General features: G+C 38.6%; 1 protein-coding gene across 2 annotated transcripts in view; it reads right to left on the bottom strand.

The window, feature by feature from the left end:
• Nucleotides 1-19,500, bottom strand: part of LOC110461677 (plexin-A1-like) — a 217,529-nt gene extending 198,029 nt beyond the window's left edge. For both annotated transcript variants that reach the window (XM_021515256.1, XM_021515258.1), the window contains exon 1: nt 19,085-19,500. The gene's annotated coding sequence lies outside the window, so the exon portion shown is untranslated. The remainder of the gene's footprint in view (nt 1-19,084) is intronic.
• Nucleotides 19,501-20,375: the final 875 nt, after the last annotated feature.

Here is a 20,375-nt window from a genome sequence, read left to right as displayed (position 1 = left end):
TTTTTTTTTTTTTTCAAACTTTACCAATACTCTATGGTAGATGAATGTTGACAGCGTAAACTCTCATTTCTAACCAACGTTTCATCAGGGAGCCTACAAAGATAGGACTGGAATATATTGAGTAAGAGAGAGAGGAAACAATATGCAAATTGTGAAGACAATAAATAGATTTTGTTCAGCAGATGACAACTGGCAATCTGTCGATGAATTTAAACAGAAGAGATGAATTTTGAAAAACAATGTGCCTTAGCTATATACATTGACAGATTGTAACCAACAGCATCACAAAAGGACTTTAAATCTCCCAAACCAAATCCAAGTAATAGTTATGTGCGGTGTATCGATTCCAGCATTGCATTAAACGTAGCTCCCGTATAAAATGCTGACATGAACTTTTACAATAAACAGATAACAAAAAAACATACAGACCCATAACACTGAATGGATATTTCAGGTTTACGCAGATACAACGGTGCCAAACAGAACCAAATCTGCATCCTCTACAAGCTTGTATCAAACTCAGAACTAGTGCAAGCTTATTCATCAGATAGCAATGTGGGACAACTGTTTATTGTCCCAGCGCTCGACTCCTACGATCCAGCACAACTCTTCCGTTATATTAATGAATGCTGGAGAATCTACTGCGTCAAACCATCATGGAAAGCTCTCTACAAAAGTATGCAGCAGAGGCGAAGTTTATGAGGACAATAACAGTTTCATCCATGCAAATAAATGGACCTTCTGGGAAACGAGTTGAAATATTCACAATAATATGCTGGTTCTGCCAACAATAAAACTTTGTCAGCATGATATCGAGAACATGGCCATAAACCGTATACAACTTATCAATGTATCAATCTCCTAACCTTGAGTATCCTTCTGTACATAGGAACTCTCTATAAGTGGAGGTGGGAAAGGCTCCTTGGAGTATATGTAAGGTATTTTATGGTTGAAAATATAATATTACTGCAATGTTAGAGATGTTGTTTGCAGTTGAATTGGTTTCCAATAAAATTCCACAGGGTGTCATCTATCCTTGACAACAGGATCAGTATGGAAACCAGTGTCGGCAGTAATGGTGATTTACAAGAGACATATGAAGCAGTGCTAGGCTCAGATAATCAAACCTTGGACCAACAAACTCTACTTGGACTGTCTTACCAATTGACCTACCTGGTCAAAAGTGGTCACCAGGGCTCAGTCCTTCTACAGGATTTCCCCATATTTTTAGATCTTTGCGAGGAAGACAGCACTGTTTACAACCTAGGTAAGGGTACCTCCTGCCAAGCATACATAGACTACTTTCAAACAAGGGTTGGTCATAGGCACCACTGTAACAGGACAGGAAAAATGCAGTAGCGCTAGAATGGCATTTGAACCTGGAACCTTTAAGCTCTAGAGGGATGCTCTAATCAATGGAGCTCCATCAGGTCACCAGTAGACATCGTGAGCCCAGTCCTGCTGAAGCTTTATGATGATACAGCAGTAATAATGATGTATTATGGTAAGTTGGAACCAGGAGACACATCATTATTACTGCATCACTGCTGGCAAGGGGATGATAAATATTCCAGGAAAATCAATTATATCTTGGTTATTATAAAAAAAGTATCTAGAAATATGAATAGCATCCACACATTTTCTACTGTAAATAAAATGTTTTCTCGGGGGTCTGTTTCCCTGTATATAATATTACTAGGTTTAGGTTTGGCAAAAAAATGTTCACACTAATATTATTTTCACTAATATTATTGTTTAAATTCTTTAACTTATATTTCACCTCAGGAAAGAATTACTTTAACAAGAAATCTTAATTCATGTTTGCAAAACCAGGGCAGGTAACAGTGAAATATTACCTTTTGAATATACGAGGTATGCCTGCTCAGTATTACATCTACAGCTATACACAGATTTGTTACAGACTTAATTACCAAGGTTACATACACTCAATTTGTTGTGTAAATGTAATGAGCATAAAAGGAAATTTAATTATGTAAAGCCTTCGCTAGTTGTATTTACCAAATGTCAAAGGCTTACACAATCGCTAGGCTGACCAATCAGCGGGTATTTTATATGATTCGTATTTCCATCCAACCTATTACCTGCCTTGATTAGGTTAAGAAATCAGCGTCTAATTACAGACTGAGCCACCACTGATAAGTCTCAAATTTTATATTCCCCAGAAATCGGCTAATTACTTGCTCCTTGATCATTCTTGTATTACTGACATTTTGCGTAAAAAGTGTACAAAATTTTCTTTGAAAAACAAAAGCCAACAGGCAATAATCAATGTTAAGCTCAAATAATCCCAGAAAAAGAGCAGAAAATCTTGGACAGACCCAATCTCCATCTGGCATGCATCTTTACATGAGAGGGGTTACTCGGCTGTCATTGCCGAACTGACGACTGAGCCTCACAGCCAATCAGCTGCTCGGTACTATAAATGTCAGATTAGGCTGCAGATGACACGACCTTTATCCTCTAAACCAACGCTAATTTACCAGTAATTTGTGGTACGTGTATGATACTTTAGAAGCAATAAAAGTCATTGTCTTCCGAACTCTTGAGCATTCATTGTTGATGTGTAGTGTGGCAGCAGTGTGAAAGGCTATGCATATTTCCATGTGTACCTCGTAAGCGTGGGTATGACAGACAGTCAGGAAGGATTACGAAGGGGATATATGATAGGGACAGTCCATGTATCACCCTTATCGTGTATTCATAGACCATTCCATATCATTCACAAATCTTGGATCCAAACACACAGCGAATGTTTTACACTTCAATGTAGGACAGCTCTTTAAAAGGAGACAATTTACATTGACAACATTTCACTGTCTAATTTGTTTAGTTTCATATGATCCACATGTTCATTCTGTGGACAAATTCAGTACTTTCTGTTACAAAACGGAGTCACTTAGGTTATGCACACAGTATGACCTTGAAAGTCAAGGTCATACTGTGTGCATAACCTAGAAACCAAGCTAACTTACCTTGTGTATGACCTTACAACACAGCAAGGTTGGTGCATATGACCTTGAAACATAAGGTAACACAACTAGAGTACATGACCCTGAAATAAAACAAGGTCATACTGTGTCTATGACCTTGAAACACAATAAGGCCAAAATGCATACCAAAGTCACAATGCATTTATATTTCTGCAATATTAGAAAGTATATATTTCAAACAAGAGTTTTCAAATCCTTTCAATAATCAATCCAACGTTGTTGTTCTTTAAATGACAAGTTATAGGTGACAGATTTTTTTTTATACATTTAAGACACGTTTACATTACAAGACTACCTCAGATGAAACAACTTTGTATGCTACAACTGTTTACATATAACCACATCTCGCCAATGTTTGGAATGACATGTACATGTTACAAGCTAACTTCCTTGCTACGATATTAAATGCTGAGGACAATACACTAAGGTACTGGAATGGGTTTCTTGTGTGAGTCAGACTCCATTTAGTTACCCCGTCCATTCATAAATGAAACCCCAACCTGTAATTTGTAGTCTTAGAGCATTGGCAGATCCAGGAAGCAGGTTTATAGAGTTATTTTATGACCCCCTCACTGTTGTAAGAAAATGTATTTATATTGTATAGTCAATGCAACAAGGGGCTGAAATTATACCCCCCTTCCTGACATCTAAAAACAAACTTTTCTAATGTTTCTGAATAAAACCTTTAATTTTCTCTGAAGTTTTCAAACTAAACTTCCAAATATCTAAATAAAACAAACCTTCTCTCTTCTGAAGTGTCCAATTAAACATCCCTCCCCTCATAGTGTCCAAACAAAAACTTCTATTCCTCCAGAGTGTCAAAACAAACAAGCAAAGCCCCTCTGATGTACAAACAATACCCTAATTTCCTCCAGAGTGTCCAAACAAACCCCAATTTCCTCCAAAGTGTCAAAATAACAAAACTTCTTTTTCCTCCAGTGCCAAAAAAAACCCACTTTTCTTTTGTAGCAAATACCTGCTACCAGGTGGCACTGTAATGGGCAATAACAACTTCCTGTACACTGTCCGAGAGGTACGAATATATCCTCTATATTAGAGTACCAACATAAAACACAACCAAAGTACACCATAAATAGGGCCATCACTTATGAGTCATCAGCGGCACATCCTGTCCTTGACCTGGTAATGCTGTAATGCTGCGATATTCTATTGATTGTATAAAGTGGTCCATTCTGATCCCTACAGGTTACAGCCTGATAATACAGCCTTCACCCTGTCCTTATTACAAGTGTTGTCCTCACTAAGGATCAGTCCTACTTACATAGTGCTGTCCTTACTTATTATATGTGTAATGAATCACTGGATTCCTGGCCCAGATATTGAAAACTGTTCAGTTCTCAGACAATTAGAATTTTCACCTTTTAGAGATAAGATATGTCTTTGTTGCCCTGTAAAAGTAAAAACAGACATATATGGTCAAGACAGAGTAGAAATATCCAAGCAACCATTTCCCTAGCAATACCATGGCCACCATTTCCCTAGCAATACCCTGGCCACGATTTCCCTAGCAATACCCTGGCCACGATTTCCCTAGTAATACACTGACCACGTTTCCTTAGCAATACCCTGACCACCATTTCCCTAACAATACCCTGACCACCATTTCCCTAGCAATACACTGACCATGTTTCCATAGCAATACACCTGACCATGTTTCCCTAGCAGTACACTGACCATGGTTTCCCTAGTTATACCTTTGCCATCATTTTCCTAGTTATATCCTGGCCACGATTTCCCTAGCAATACCCTGGCCACGATTTCTCTAGCAATACCCTGGCCACAATTTCCCTAGCAATACACTGACCACGTTTCCTTAGCAATACCCTGACCACCATTTCCCTACCAATACCCTGGCCACCATTTCCCTACCAATACAATGGCCACCATTTCCCTAGCAATACCCTGGCCACCATTTCCCTAGCAATACCCTGACCATGATTTCCCTACCAATACCATGGCCACCATTTACCTAGTTTTACCTTTGCCACCATTTCCCTAACAATCCCCATGGCCACCATTTCCCTAGCAATACCCTGGCCACCAATTCCCCTAGCAAAACACTGACCACGTTTCCTTAGCAATATCCTGACCACCATTTCCCTAGCAATACCCTGGCCACGATTTCCCTACCAATACCCTGGTCACCATTTCCCTAGCAATACCCTAGCCACCATTTCCCTAGCAATACCCTGACCACGATTTCCCTAGCAATACCCTGGCCACCATTTCCCTAGCCTTACCCTGACCACCATTTCCCAAGCCTTACCCTGGCCACCATTCCCTAGCCTTACCCTGACCACCATTTCCCTACCAATACCCTGGCCACCATTCCCTAGCCTTACCCTGACCACCATTTCCTTAGCCTTACCCTGGCCACCATTCCCTAGCCTTACCATGGCCACCATACCCTAGCCTTACCATGGCCACCATTCCCTGGCATTACCCTGGCCACCATTTCCCTAGCCTTACCTTGGCCACAATTCCCTAGTCTTACCCTGACCACCACACCCTAGCCTTACCCTGACCACCACACCCTAGCCTTACCCTGACTTCCACTCCTTAGACCTACCCTGGCCACCATTCCCTGGCCTTTCCCTGGCCACCATTTCCCTAGCCTTACCCTGGCCACCATTCCTTAGCCTTACCCTGACCACCATTCCCTGACCTTACACTGGCCACCATTTCCCTAGCCTTACCCTTGCCACCATTCCTTAGCCTTACCCTGGCCACCATTCCCTAGCCTTACCCTTGCCACCATTGCCTAGCCTTACCCTGGCCACCATTCCCTAGCCTTACCCTGGCCACCATTTCCTAGCCTTATCCTGGCCATCATTCCCTAGCCTTTCCCTGGCCACCATTTCCTAGCCTTACCCTAGCCACCATTCCCTAGCCTTACCCTGACCACCATTTCCCTAGCCTTACCCTGACCACCATTTCCTAGCCTTACCCTAGCCACCATTCCCTGGCCTTACCCTGACCACCATTTCCCTAGCCTTACCCTGACCACCATTTCCCTAGCCTTTCCCCTGGCCACCATTCCCTAGCCTTATATATCCTGACCACCATTTCCATGGCCTTACCATAGCGAGTGATGAATGCCCGTCACAATGTCTCCATATAATTCTTACGGATCACATTTTGTGATAAAACAAAACCCAAGCATCACTTTGTAACTATCGTTTTGTTTTTGTAACTGTTCTTTGCTCAGACAGAAATCGTTTTTGACATGCAATTGTCTCCTTTAAGCTGTGCTATTACAGTATACATTTTACTTAAACGAGGACAGCTGTTTACCGGTGTATTATGAGCTACCCTACACGGACAGACCCACACAAGGTAAAGACAGGCCTCCCTGCGAAATTGGACAGTGAAATTGGCCAATGCAATGATGAGAACAGATTTTTCTAACCATTTTTCAGTTAGTTGAATGTGCCCTTTGTGCTGGAATCAATACCAAAATGTGCTCTACTAACATGTTGGTATCGGCGGGGTGAGACGTCACGCTTCCTGTTGACTACAGGGAAAACAATATGTATACTGATGTTTTTTCGTCATGCAGCGTACTGTTGCTAATGACAATTACATTGACCCATGAGAGTCAAACAAAATGGAATATAAAAGAACGTTTTCGTTTTTTTAACTTAAATTGATGAGAAAAAACGAGAATATCCATCGCCTCATATCTACTCATAATGCACATTCTAGCAAACACAGTCCACACAATCGTTGTAAGACATGGCAACTCACAGACGCTTTGTCAGCCCTTTTACTTAACTGTCAGAAATCAATGAAGTTTTATCTAGTTCGTCCTTTTCCAGCATTATATAACGGCACATTACACCGAGAGCAGACAACACTTTCACCATTACAAAGAGGGCAGAGGACACTACGACACTTTGACCATTACACCGAGGGCAGACGACACTTTGACCATTACACCGAGGGCAGACGACACTTTGACCATTACACCGAGGGCAGACGACACTTTGACCATTACACCGAGGGCAGACAACACTTTGACCATTACACCGAGGGCAGACAACACTTTGACCATTACACCGAGGGCAGACAACACTTTGACCATTACACCGAGGGCAGACAACACTTTGACCATTACACCGAGGGCAGACGACACTTTGACCACTTTCCATTCAAACCATAGTAAACAGTAACACAGCCACATATGCTGTACAGTCTAAGGACAGCTTTTTTTTCTGACAGAGAGAAAATCTGATAGTCTACACTTCTCATTGAAATCCCACCTAAGGAGAACCACTTGAAAATGTTTGGAGCATAAAAAAAACCTGCCAAAAAATCACAGGAGCTGTGAGATTGGTAAACAAACAACTGTTGGTGTTTCAGTGATAACAATGAAAAAATTCACGAAAATGTCATGTCTGTCAAAGAAATCTTCTAATTTTGTTCTCATCAGCTGATTTTAAGTGGAAAGAATGGCTAATCACTCTGGAATGCCTAATTAAAACAGTGTTGTCCTTCTTAACACATCAACCTGGACAGAGAAATTAAAGTAAACAGCTGCATGACGCCATGAATTATTTTGGGTTTTTTCCCCAGCTTCCCCACCTAAGTCTCCAGTGACATAGGCTTATCTCGTCGGCAAATCAACTTGGTGTACTTTGTCCTTTAGAAGGGCTCTCTAATTTCCCTGGGTACCTTCTTGTGTATTTCCTCTTCCTGTAATTACGTGTTGGAGCCCACTCGTCGCGGTACCAATGTGACCTGGTCAGGCTTGAGGAGTGTTTTACTTATACGTTACATGGCTTGACACGTTATGATCTAACATCACCAGCAGGTACGGACAATACAATAAATAAACAGCAGATAATCTAATTGATTTGCAATAAGGCAGCTTTCAGGGTTAGGAAGTCAATGTTGTCGTAGTATTGTGTTCATCAATAAGTAACTGTGTTACGGGTGGTAGCTAAGGATGTGTTACCTTACTTTTCCCCATTCGGTCATATAATCCTTACTTTGGTTTACCAAACTTTCCACTTCCTAAACTAAGAAAGAATTTCGTAGACAATCTTTGATATTTCATAGTATTCCAGAACAAAGTACTCACTGTTGATTTCCTTGGAAGTAAAAAGATTAAGTATTAAAATAACAAAGACAAAACACTTTGTTTTATATATATTTACAGAATATGCAAATCTTCACAAAATTCTCTCACATCAGAAGACTGTCAAACCTTGTCCACTCTGTATGTGCTAGATCAAAAGTCAAAGGTCAAAGCAACTATTACCCAGGATGCTCCATTATAAATTGGGACAATGACTTCCTTATTAAATTTTAAAATTGAAAAAAAGGCAAAGAATGACATTGATATATTTTTCTACACTAGGGTTTCCCACACATATATGCATCTCATTCAAACTGTAAGTGACATCTTGAGTGGAGGTGACAGTCAGCTACGTGAACAGTGATCAAATTGTTTAAACAGAGGAAAATATACAACAGGGTGAACGCCATGTTTCACACCATAGCTACCAACATTGAAAAAACTTCACTTCACTTCAGCTCTCAAAAACAATTTCCTCATTACTCAGTTTGAAACATTTTATTTAATTTCTTTAAATGCAGCCATTACTAATGAAATTTATACGAAAATTCAGCAATTGGCCGGCAACAGCTAATAAAAGCAATATTCAAGAAACCGTATTCACCATTACAGATATAATTCACAGGAAAGATGGAATTACACGCCTCACTTTGGCTCATTTTAGTTGCCTACAAAGTGAACGGTTAATTAAACGGCTTGCTATGTAGCATCAAATTTCACGAAATAACTTGAAATAGGGGTAAAATATTGATTTTCAATTCTTGTATTGTTCATTATAAGGAAATTGGAGATGAATTTGAGATCTGAGATGCAGATGAGACAGCGGCCAGGTAACTTTTTTCCATTTTTGATGGAGGAATACCATCAAATTAAAAAAAGCGCAAAGGGTGTATTTTATGAATGAAGAATAGTCTGAAAAAAAAGTACAAAGATAAATAATGTTTGCAAACAACATCTTTCCAAAAAAAGGAAAAGAAAAAGATGTGAATATAGAAATTTATATTGAAAAAGACGACCATGACAACGACCACGACGACGACCATGACAAGGTCCACACGGTTTAACAGCTTTAATCCAAATGTTGACTAGTTTCGACATATCAGATGCGTCGCTTTCAGAACCAATTCTAATTTTTGAGAAATTAAAGTTTAAAATGTACATTTTCAAAAACATTATTCCAATTAATTTTATTCTGAAAATACATCAAGAGCTATTTCTCTTTCGTACTTTCGTAATGTCTTAATCGATAAAACAGGGGGTTCGATGTAGAATACAAGCTGATCCAGAAGTCTCTCACCTCACATCAGCAGCCATTGCCATCATGTTACAGATACTGCCAACAAAATCTACCTTACTCCAACAACAAGGGGGAACCACTCTCTGGTTGTCTAGATGCCATAAGATTAAATGAGTTACTTTCACATAAAGAGAGTAGATAAAATAAAGACATATATAATTATTAACCAACTATCAGAAGTGCAATAGATTGGCAAATATATTTTCAGATCTCAAATAATAAAAACACTTGGTATGGATGTAATAGGATAAGAATTGAAACTTTTATTTTTCTTCAATATAATTCTGGAGGGAAACTCCAGAACTTTAAACACAGAAGGGACATATATTCTGGATATACTCACTTGAACATGACAGATATATAACACTTCCTGGAAAAGAACAATTTCCTGTATCTAAAATCATACACAAAGGAAAATCTTACCCTCTGCCATTAAAACAATACTTTCATCTAGCAAGAAGCTTAATTTTCAATAAAACACATGTTGCTTGGTCATTTAAGCCTCGAATGTTTGGAATGATTACAATGGTTTTTTCTTTACAAAATACCAGCTGTTGTAAAATGGATACAGGGAGATTCTTACCTCCTCAAAAACTACACTTCCTGTCACACATTTAACAAAACAAACCAAAAATGTCAAAAGATATTTCATTAGACATCTATGCCCTTATAATTAAAAATCTATTCCATATGCCGACAAGATTCCATACAAGATCCAGATTTGTTCTACGGTCTCACAGGCACAATCAGATGCTAACTATACACAAATGTAGCCCCTTATAACATCGCCCAGAAATATTCTTCTGCTCACGTTAAAGACTTGTGACCTTTATCTCAAAGCAAACTGTATCATTACGAAATGCAAAACAAAAGGAGCGCTCTTCCTGAAAATTAAAAGTCTTTTAAAACCCATTTCTTCAAGCAGGGCCTATTTTTATTAGAAACGTTTCATTGGAATGCTTTGTAAAACCACATTTCATCTCAGGAGGATGAGCGGAAGGGGGGAGGGGGCGCCATAGGCACGAAACAGTCCCTTTATTAACATTCCAGTTGCCACAGAAAATTGGCCGTGCATGATTCTCCTGGATATTGTAGACCAAAGATTGGTCGTGTTACTAGTATAGAATGCCATCCATCGGCGAATGGCCATGAAATAAGAACATGTTATCTTTTTTATTAAATAGAAATGCCAGACAACCATGATGTGTATAAATGCATCTAAAAGTCTAATGGTCCAACAGCACTATGTAAAAAATATTTGCAAGCAATTATTAGAAAATCTGTAGGTTCCGAATTTATCATTGTCTGGAGGAAAACTGATGCATCACTTAGTGTTTGTGTATATAAACATTGAAGTTAGCGTGGTATCGACAATCACAATGAAGCATGCATACAATGTGGTATATTTTGGCACAATCAAGGTGTAGAAGTTTGGGGGTGCCAGTGGGGGTAGCCAAGGTGATGCACAGACACCAACTCATTGTGTCAGGATGATGGGAGGGGGACTAGAGCTCCTCAGTAGCTGTGTACACACACACTGATAGGAGTGACTGACAGACAGACAGACAAAAAACAGATAAACACATCACCTATAGACACAGACTGATAACTCAACAGACAAGCTAAAAAAAAGGTGATTCTGATACAGATCTTTCGAAAAAAAGGTGATTCTGCAGAAGGTAATTACAATAACAGGGCTGTCTTCTGATAATAATGGTCGTACAAATGTGATTATAGGAAAGAAAAAATAAAGACAAGGTTAATTCTGATAAATATAACACTGGTAAATGTGATTCTGATAAATATAACACTGGTAAATGTGATTATGATAAAGCCTGTTACACTGATAAAGTTTTCTGATAAATTCAACTCTGATCAAGTTACACTGATGAAGGTGATTCTGATAAACGTATCACAGATAAACATGATTCTGATCAAGTGACTCAGATAAAGTTAATCTGATATCTGATAAAGTTAATCTGATAAAGTTATTCTGATAAAGTTACTCTGATAAAGTTAATCTGACAAAAGTTACTCTGATAAGTTACACAGATATCCGATTCTGATAACGGCAACTCTAAACTCTGTGTTATCTGATATATCTGTGAATATATCTGTGGTAGTATCAAAACCATACAGTCATCTTTGAAAGCTTGAGAAGATATGCTTGGTATGAACATCAAGTACGTATACTTGACAATATTATATAGCAAACTCCTCATATACCTCAAGTTAAAGATTGAAAATAAGAAAGAACAGGGTGCCAAAATTTTTAATCAAAACAAATATGTGTTATCATCTCGGATGAATCCAACATCTGATTGGCTAAGATAAAACAATGATGACAGGCACTGCATGGAGAAATGCATGGAATTTGATTGGCTGGGATAGAAAAATAATCAGGGGCACTGGAGAAGAGGGGGGGATTTGATTGGCTGAGATAGAAAAATAATGATGGGGAACTTGAGAAATGAGAGGAATTTCACTGCCTCAAATAGAAAAACTATGATGGGAACTTGAGAAATGAGGGGAATTTGATTGGCTAAAATAGAAAAATTATGAAGAGCTTGAGAAATTAAAGGAATTTGATTGGCTGAAAAAAGAAAATTGATTAGAGATGCTGTAGAGAAATAAGGGAATTTCATATTAATAATATGAACCTGATGACCCTAAGAAAATTAACAGTGATGCTTAAAGGTCAATATCAGTGCCAAGATGTACAGCGATGCCAAACCCTTACAGTATCGGCTGCCAACAACTACAAAACAGTACCATGATCCAAACAATCAATGTACATAAGTAACAAATGTTGTAAATAAGTCCAACCTAACAAATCACAATTGGTCAGTCTTTGATGTGCTTTCTGCCCTTCACAGCTGGAATATTCCCCCTTCCTCCCTTCATAATTCCCTCCCTCCCCAAGCTACAGTATTCTAACTGTCCTTGCCCTCTCATAGCTATGTATTTGTTAGTAGACCCTTTATCCTTTGAACATTAAAATGACCCCACACTCTGGCCCTTTGATGCCTGCCATATTTTCCTACTATCCTCATATATCAGGTACATGAATGGTTTCACTGGCCATGTGTAATTTGTATTATTTCTAAAAAATATTTTTTATTTCAGCTAATAGATGGTTACCCCCAAGACCTTATATAGTACTTTTGCACAGTATAAAACGGTACATTTCTGTAAATATATTTGCAGGGCCATATTGTAAGTAAGATGTGTCCAAATAGTGTAACCCTGGATAAATAAATTAATAAAAAAAAAGAATCTTGGCAGATTTATTTTGACAGTTAGTATTATGTGATATCACCATATACTGATATATCATTTCATATTTGTTACAAATGAATATTTTTGTAGGTTTCAAACCAAAAATTTGCGAAAAATTTGAATTTACAACAAATGTGTGTCTCATATTTATAACGGTGTCTAAATAAATAATTGCCAACAAATTTAAATGTTATTATTAGAATTTGCCCTATTTGCCTTGGGACTAGCTAATGCAAATCTTTATACATTGAAGTATCTAAGTGTCTTACTTCCTCACAGAAACACAGAGCTACTACTAGTGTTTGGTGCCACCTCACAGAAATACAGAGCTACTACTAGTGTTTGGTGCCACCTCACAGAAACACAGAGCTACTACTTGTGTTTGGTGCCACCTCACAGAAACACAGAGCTACTACTAGTGTTTGGTGCCACCTCACAGAAACACAGAGCTACTACTAATGTTTAGTGCCACCTCACAGAAACACAGAGCTACTACTTGTGTTTGGTGCCACCTCACAGAAACACAGAGCTACTACTAGTGTTTGGTGCCACCTCACAGATATAGAGCTACTACTAGTGTTTGGTGCCACCTCACAGAAACACAGAGCTCCTACTAGTGTTTGGTGCCACCTCACAGATACAGAGCTACTACTAGTGTTTGGTGCCCCCTCACAGAAACAGAGCTACCACTAGTGTTTGGTGCCACCTCACAGAAATAGAGCTACTACTAGTGTTTGGTGCCACATCACAGAAACAGAGCTACTACTAGTGTTTGGTGCCACTTCACAGAAACACAGAGCTACTACTATTGTTTGGTGCCACCTCACAGAAACACAGCGCTACTACTAGTGTTTGGTGCCACCTCAAAGAAACACAGAGCTACTTCTAGTGTTTGGTGCCACCTCACAGAAACACAGGGCTACTTCTAGTGTTTGGTGCCACCTCACAGAAACACAGCGCTACTACTAGTGTTTGGTGCCACCTCACAGAAACAGAGCTACTACTAGTGTTTGGTGCCACCCCACAGAAACACAGAGCTACTACTAGTGTTTCGTGCCACCTCACAGAAACAGAGCTACTACTAGTGTTTGGTGCCACTTCACAGAAACACAGAGCTACTACTATTGTTTGGTGCCACCTCACAGAAACACAGAGTACTACTCGTGTTTGGTGCCACCTCACAGAAACACAGAGTACTACTAGTGTTTGGTGCCACCTCACAGACACAGAGCTACTACTAGTGTTTGGTGCCCCCTCACAGATATAGAGCTACTACTAGTGTTTGGTACCACCTCACAGAAACACAGAGCTACTACTTGGGTTTGGTGCCAACTCACAGAAACACAGAGCTACTACTAGTGTTTGGTGCCACCTCACAGAAACACAGAGCTACTACCAGTGTTTGGTGCCACCTCACTGAAACACAGAGCTGCTACTAGTGTTTGGTGCCACCTCACAGAAACACAGAGCTACTACTATTGTTCTACTTGTGTTTGGTGCCACCTCACAGAAACACAGAGCTGCTACTAGTGTTTGGTGCCACCTCACAGAAAAACAGAGCTACTACTAGTGTTTGGTGCCACCTCAGAAACACAGAGCTACTTCTAGTGTTTGGTGCCACCTCACAGAAACACAGAGTACTACTAGTGTTTGGTGCCACCTCACAGAAACACAGAGTACTACTAGTGTTTGGTGCCACCTCACAGAAACAGAGCTACTTCTAGTGTTTGGTGCCACCTAACAGAAACACAGAGCTACTACCAGTGTTTGGTGCCCCCTCACAGAAACACAGAGCTACTACTAGTGTCTGGTGCCACATCACAGAAACACAGAGCTACTACTATTGTTTGGTGCCACCTCACAGAAACACAGAGCTACAACAAATGTACTAGTGTTTGGTGCCACCTCACAGAAACACATAGCTACTAATTGTGTTTGGTGCCACCTCACAGAAACACAGAGTACTACTAGTGTTTGGTGCCACCTCACAGAAAAACAGAGCTACTACTAGTGTTTGGTGCCACCTAACAGAAACACAGAGCTACTACCAGTGTTTGGTGCCACCTCACTGAAACACAGAGCTGCTACTAGTGTTTGGTGCCACCTCACAGAAAAACAGAGCTACTACTAGTGTTTGGTGCCACCTCAAAGAAACACAGAGCTACTTCTAGTGTTTGGTGCCACCTCACAGAAACACAGAGCTGCTACTAGTGTTTGGTGCCACCTCACAGAAAAACAGAGCTACTACTAGTGTTTGGTGCCACCTAACAGAAACACAGAGCTACTACCAGTGTTTGGTGCCACCTCACTGAAACACAGAGCTACTACTAGTGTTTGGTGCAACCTCACAGAAACACAGAGCTACTACTAGTGTTTCGTGCCACCTCACAGAAACACAGAGCTACTACAAATGTACTAGTGTTTGGTGCCACCTCACAGAAACACAGAGCTACTACTAGTGTTTGGTGCCACCTCCAGAAAAAAGAATTCATCCCAACATGGTACGATTTGAAGTCAAGACATGAGAATTGCGATAACAGCACTAGCCATTCCCAGGACGTAAAAACACAAATTACACACATATATTCTCCGGTCAGGTTCAGGATAAACTAACAAAATTACTGACATGCAAAACCTCCAAATAGAACAAACTCTTAAATAGACAGTGGGATTCTGTACGCAATCTTTGCAAAACCTGGTTGTCAAATTGAATCTACATCCTCTCAAGCATTTTAGCGACAAAGTCCAGGCTTCAGGAAGTGCAGGGAACGTCTGCCATCCCATCGTCTCTCACTGGGTAAGAGAGTAGAATGTTTAATGAAGATGGTCGAGTGAATAATCAATTTACAATGACCAAATTATACATCATTTTGACTAGTCTTTCAGGAATAAACCGCTGTTGTATAATAAAGTTGTGCCGCCATTATGGTAAGAACTGTCCGTAAATGGGCAGTCGGCAATGACTGGGGATTCCTCTGTAATTAGTCTGTTCTTGGTGGTTTATCATCTCCATTGGTGGTCCCACTTGACAGCTATGCTAATATATAACTTTTTGGGGCTTTTTATCAATCAAGATCATTAAAAGTTTTCATAAGAATTTGTTATTGGAACAGTTTTTTGAAGATTATTCACATGTATAAGTGCTGTATCTGCAGTAGAATACTTGCAATTAATTACTAAGTAAAGTGTTAAGGTTATATGCTACATTAAATATTTTATCTGTGGTTTTTGTACAGAGTTATCTCCCCTTTTTGTAAGGATTCTTGTGTACATTTCAAATGTGTCATCAATAGGAGTACAAATCCATATTTTTAATTCAACACTTCACATAGCTGCTAATGTGCAACACTTCTGGAAAGGAGGGGACAAGTCACAGGGTACTGGGATGTATGGTCTCTAAATCTGCAAATATGCTACAGCTACTTACAAATTCTTGTTTAAAACAATTTCATAGTTTCTCATGAATATGTTGAGATTTAATTTCTTAGGTTCTCAAAGTTCAGGATAAACATGTTTCACTTTTTATATACATGTGTATGGCGACAAAAAACGCTTAGTTGGAGCTACGATCCTTATCCTTAAAATCTGTTAAAGAGAGGGGTGGGCTTGACTGATGAACACACTGGTTTATCACCATGTGTATATTGTATATAGCCAGCAATAAATATAAAATTTGACATTTATACAGCAGTCACAAATCTATCAACTTTTATGACATATTTCTGGTTTTATTCCCATTCAGATTGTCTAGAAAATCTGAAAAACAGCCAACGTTAGCTTTACATTAGAAATATATACTAAACAAACTACATACAGGCTCCGCAGGGATGGGAAAGAAAGACCTAGAGAAGCGTAAGTAGGAACAATGGAGACAAAAATATTCGTCGTTCTCACACATTTGCATTTAATCAATAAAAAAAGTCCAGTCCAGTGCAGAACTTCATGGAAATTGCTAGAATTGCTATAAGTTCCTTTAACTATGTATATAACCATTTCTAATTGTTCCATTTTACAAAAACAAACTAAAAAAATAATTGACCGCCTATAATATAACCAATAAACTTACATAACCATAAATATAAACATAACGTCACTGTGATGCAAGTATTCAACATTCCAAAATAACACCAAAAAACATATGTTGCTCCTCCCTTGGCTCTTTGAACTCTGATAATTTTCTTCTTTTAATTTTCTATTTTTGTATTTACAAACATCTTTATTATTTTAACAACTTAAGAAGGGTAAGATTTCCATCCTTTACATGTTTCTGGAAGTATCTTAATAAAAGTTCATTAATCTCTATGTGTTCAATATACAAGTTCACTAATCTTTAATATACGTATATTAGTAAATCACTATACAAGTTCACTAGCATCAATGTATCAGAATATTCCTATACAAGTTCACTAATCTCTACATACATTTTGTATGTAATAGGATATTTCTATTTATGTTCACTAATCTCTACATACATTTTGTATGTAATGAGATATTTCTGTACAAGTTCACTAATCTCTATATACATTTTGTATGTTATAGGATATTTCTATATATGTTCACTAATCTCTACATACATTTTGTATGTAATGAGATATTTCTGTACAAGCTAGTTCACTAATATCTATATACATTTTGTATGTAATAGGATATTTCTATTTATGTTCACTAATCTCTACATACATTTTGTATGTAATGAGATATTTCTGTACAAGTTCACTAATATCTACATACATTTTGTATGTAATAGGATATTTCCATATATGTTCACTAATCACTATATATGTATCAGATAATCTCCACCCCAGTTCACTACCCTTTACGAGTGTATAACAGTTTCCCTAAAACCTTTCCCTTGTATCAATATATCTCAACACAAGTTCAATATCATTTTTACGTGCAGTAGAATACCTCCACAAATTCATTAGCCTCAAAACCTTCAATGACTAAAATCTGTGAGGAAGTTGATGATATTGTTGTACAATATGATTGAAAGGTGATGAGTCCTGGAAATCGAAAAATTATACAAATGTGTGTCGGTGATTGAGAGAATTGTGTGTCGGGATTGTGTGCGTTAGGTCTGAACAGTCGAAGTTAGCTCCTTATTCCGCGGAGACAAGCACTTGGGTAGCTTCTATGTAATCCTCTTAAGCTAGTGCATCAGATGATTGAAACACTGCAATCTAATCATCACACAGGTTCAAGTGAAACCCACAAGTAGTTAGCTCTTTGTACCAGTGACAAAATGGCCATGGGGAAAGTCGGCAAAACAACATACACAAAAATCTCACGTAGCGTCTACAGTGTACTACAAGAGAGAGCAGGAGACAAACGGCTTGACGCCACTTGATAGATCAGAATACAATGTGCACTACCGTGTGTGTTACCGTGGATAGAAGTGCGGTGTAAAGACAATCATTTCTCACCTCATAACTAGCTGTAGATGTACAGAGGGACGTTTAATCCAGATAAACAGAAAAATACATTTTCTGGATGCTTGATATGATTAGAATGGAAATACTTCTATGGTGATCATTTCAGTTTCATTGTCCTGGGAACTTCAAGATTTCTTATTGTTTGAAACAGTGATACTTCGATATAATGCCACTTGTTTACTACTGTATAGTAAAAACTTCCATATAACGCCACTTATTTATAATGATGATCATTGTACAGTAAAAACCTTGATATAATGCCACTCATTTATTACTGTACAGTAAAACCTCAATATAATGCCACTTGTTTATAATAATTAACACAGTACAGTAATAACCTTGAAATTATGCCACTCATTTATTACTGTACAGTAAAACCTCCATATAAAGCCCCCTCTGCCACCTCACTTACTGTCAATGTATTTCAAGGTCCCTTTTTTTCTGTTTTCTTACACATGCCTTCACTAAATTTCCTCTACATATCATCAAACCCATTATAATGGCAAAAAAGGCTTGGCAGTATAACAAGCTTCTACCACTAACTATGACACAAGGTTATGTCACCAACTAGAATGATATCTATCCCATAATTCCCTGAATTACTCGTACAACATCATACCTCAGATCATACATAAAACATCAAGGAGCAATAATCCACCCAAAACACTGTCCCATCACTTCAACCATTCTCCTAATTATAATCCAGCTACTGTTGCTGGGAAAGAGGATAGGTGGTATTAGCGTGATCCAGCTATATAGACAGCTTCCCTAAGACTGACAAACATATGATAATCCATTTGTTTTTTATTCTGTAATAAAGTAGGTTTAAAACGTAACATGTTGCAGTATAATTTCTTTAGACATGTATGAAATAATACTTGATAAAAACAGCCTTACTGTAAAAATAGAGTAACAACTGTTTTCAATTGAGATGTTTTGCAATGAGAAAGAGAAGGTGCCTTACCTTTTAGGTTTTCAGAACGATTATAACAGGAAGCGTGCGACTATTATTCCCGAGCTATACAGATGTCGCTTCACAAGGCAGGAGTCTGGTCCTCCTGTATCTAGTACCATGTGTTATATAAAGTCGTACACATTTGTTCAGTTTCACAACACCCCTATACACACTCTCCAGTGGCCTCTCAACAGATTAGTATGCCAGAGTGCACGAATTCCGCATATGGAGACCAACTATCTACAGCACCACCCAACAAAAAATCAATGGCTACTTGATCTGCTTTTAATCAAGTTTAAAACGGCCCGGCCAATTTGCTATACACATCGCTATGATCTTCTGCCGTTCAGGCAAAATGTTCTCTCACAGTTTTTTTATGACTTTTATTTCTTTCCAAACCAAAAGCTGGTCACAGGGTATTACTGATACGTGTTGTAATGTCTGACAGTGTACGTTGAGGGTGTATATCACTACGACTTCTCGACACTGTAACTATCTGTTGGTGACACTGTACCACACACAGACAACTGTCGGTGACACTTATATTAATTAGTAACACTACCAGCAACTGAAGTTGACAACTAACCCTGTGTATAACAGGGTACAATATTATTATATAAATCCACAAACACTGCAATTCACAGTCGGTTCTTTTAAAGCTCACACCTCTAGGATGCGACCAAAAAACAGTCTGAGCGTCTGCGAGAAATGTCACGTCTATAAAAACACCGGTGTGATAGTGTTCCTGGTAAACATTGGATGATTCCCAACACTTTGTGTTAGAACTCAACGCACTGCTATCAGCCCTGGGGGCGACTAGTGTAGTCCAGGATGTGTCCTATAGTTGCCCTGCACAGCCTCCGCAGCAGTGGTGCTATCTCCGTGAAGGAGGAATCTTCAGCTCCCATCCCTCTACATAATGCATCAGCGTGTCTGTTAAATGTATTGTATTAACCATTTCTCATCTCTCTCCGATATAATGTTAGCCGGAAAATTCCATGCACTAATTTCAGACTTAATTGTTTTCATAACCCAAGCTTCGAGTTCCGGATCGGATAATATAAATATTTCCCATCTATTAAGTTCATTAGCAACATTGTATTATTTTAAATGCGAAAGTTTCACAGACCAGATTTTCTCAGTGCAAGACTTGTAATTTAAAACATTAAAAAGTATATATTTGAAAGCTTCAATCTATAACGGAAATGTGGCGTGAAATGTTCATGACCAAAAAGTTTAGAGTTTATTTCATAGCAATTATGCAACATGTCACTATTGAGGATCGGAATACCAGCAGTTA

Source organism: Mizuhopecten yessoensis, unplaced genomic scaffold (assembly GCF_002113885.1).
Source record: "Mizuhopecten yessoensis strain PY_sf001 unplaced genomic scaffold, ASM211388v2 scaffold10651, whole genome shotgun sequence".
In the NCBI taxonomy this organism is placed as follows: domain Eukaryota; kingdom Metazoa; phylum Mollusca; class Bivalvia; order Pectinida; family Pectinidae; genus Mizuhopecten; species Mizuhopecten yessoensis.
Note: the sequence above shows the minus strand (reverse complement) of the source record. Positions and strands in the feature narration are given on the sequence as shown.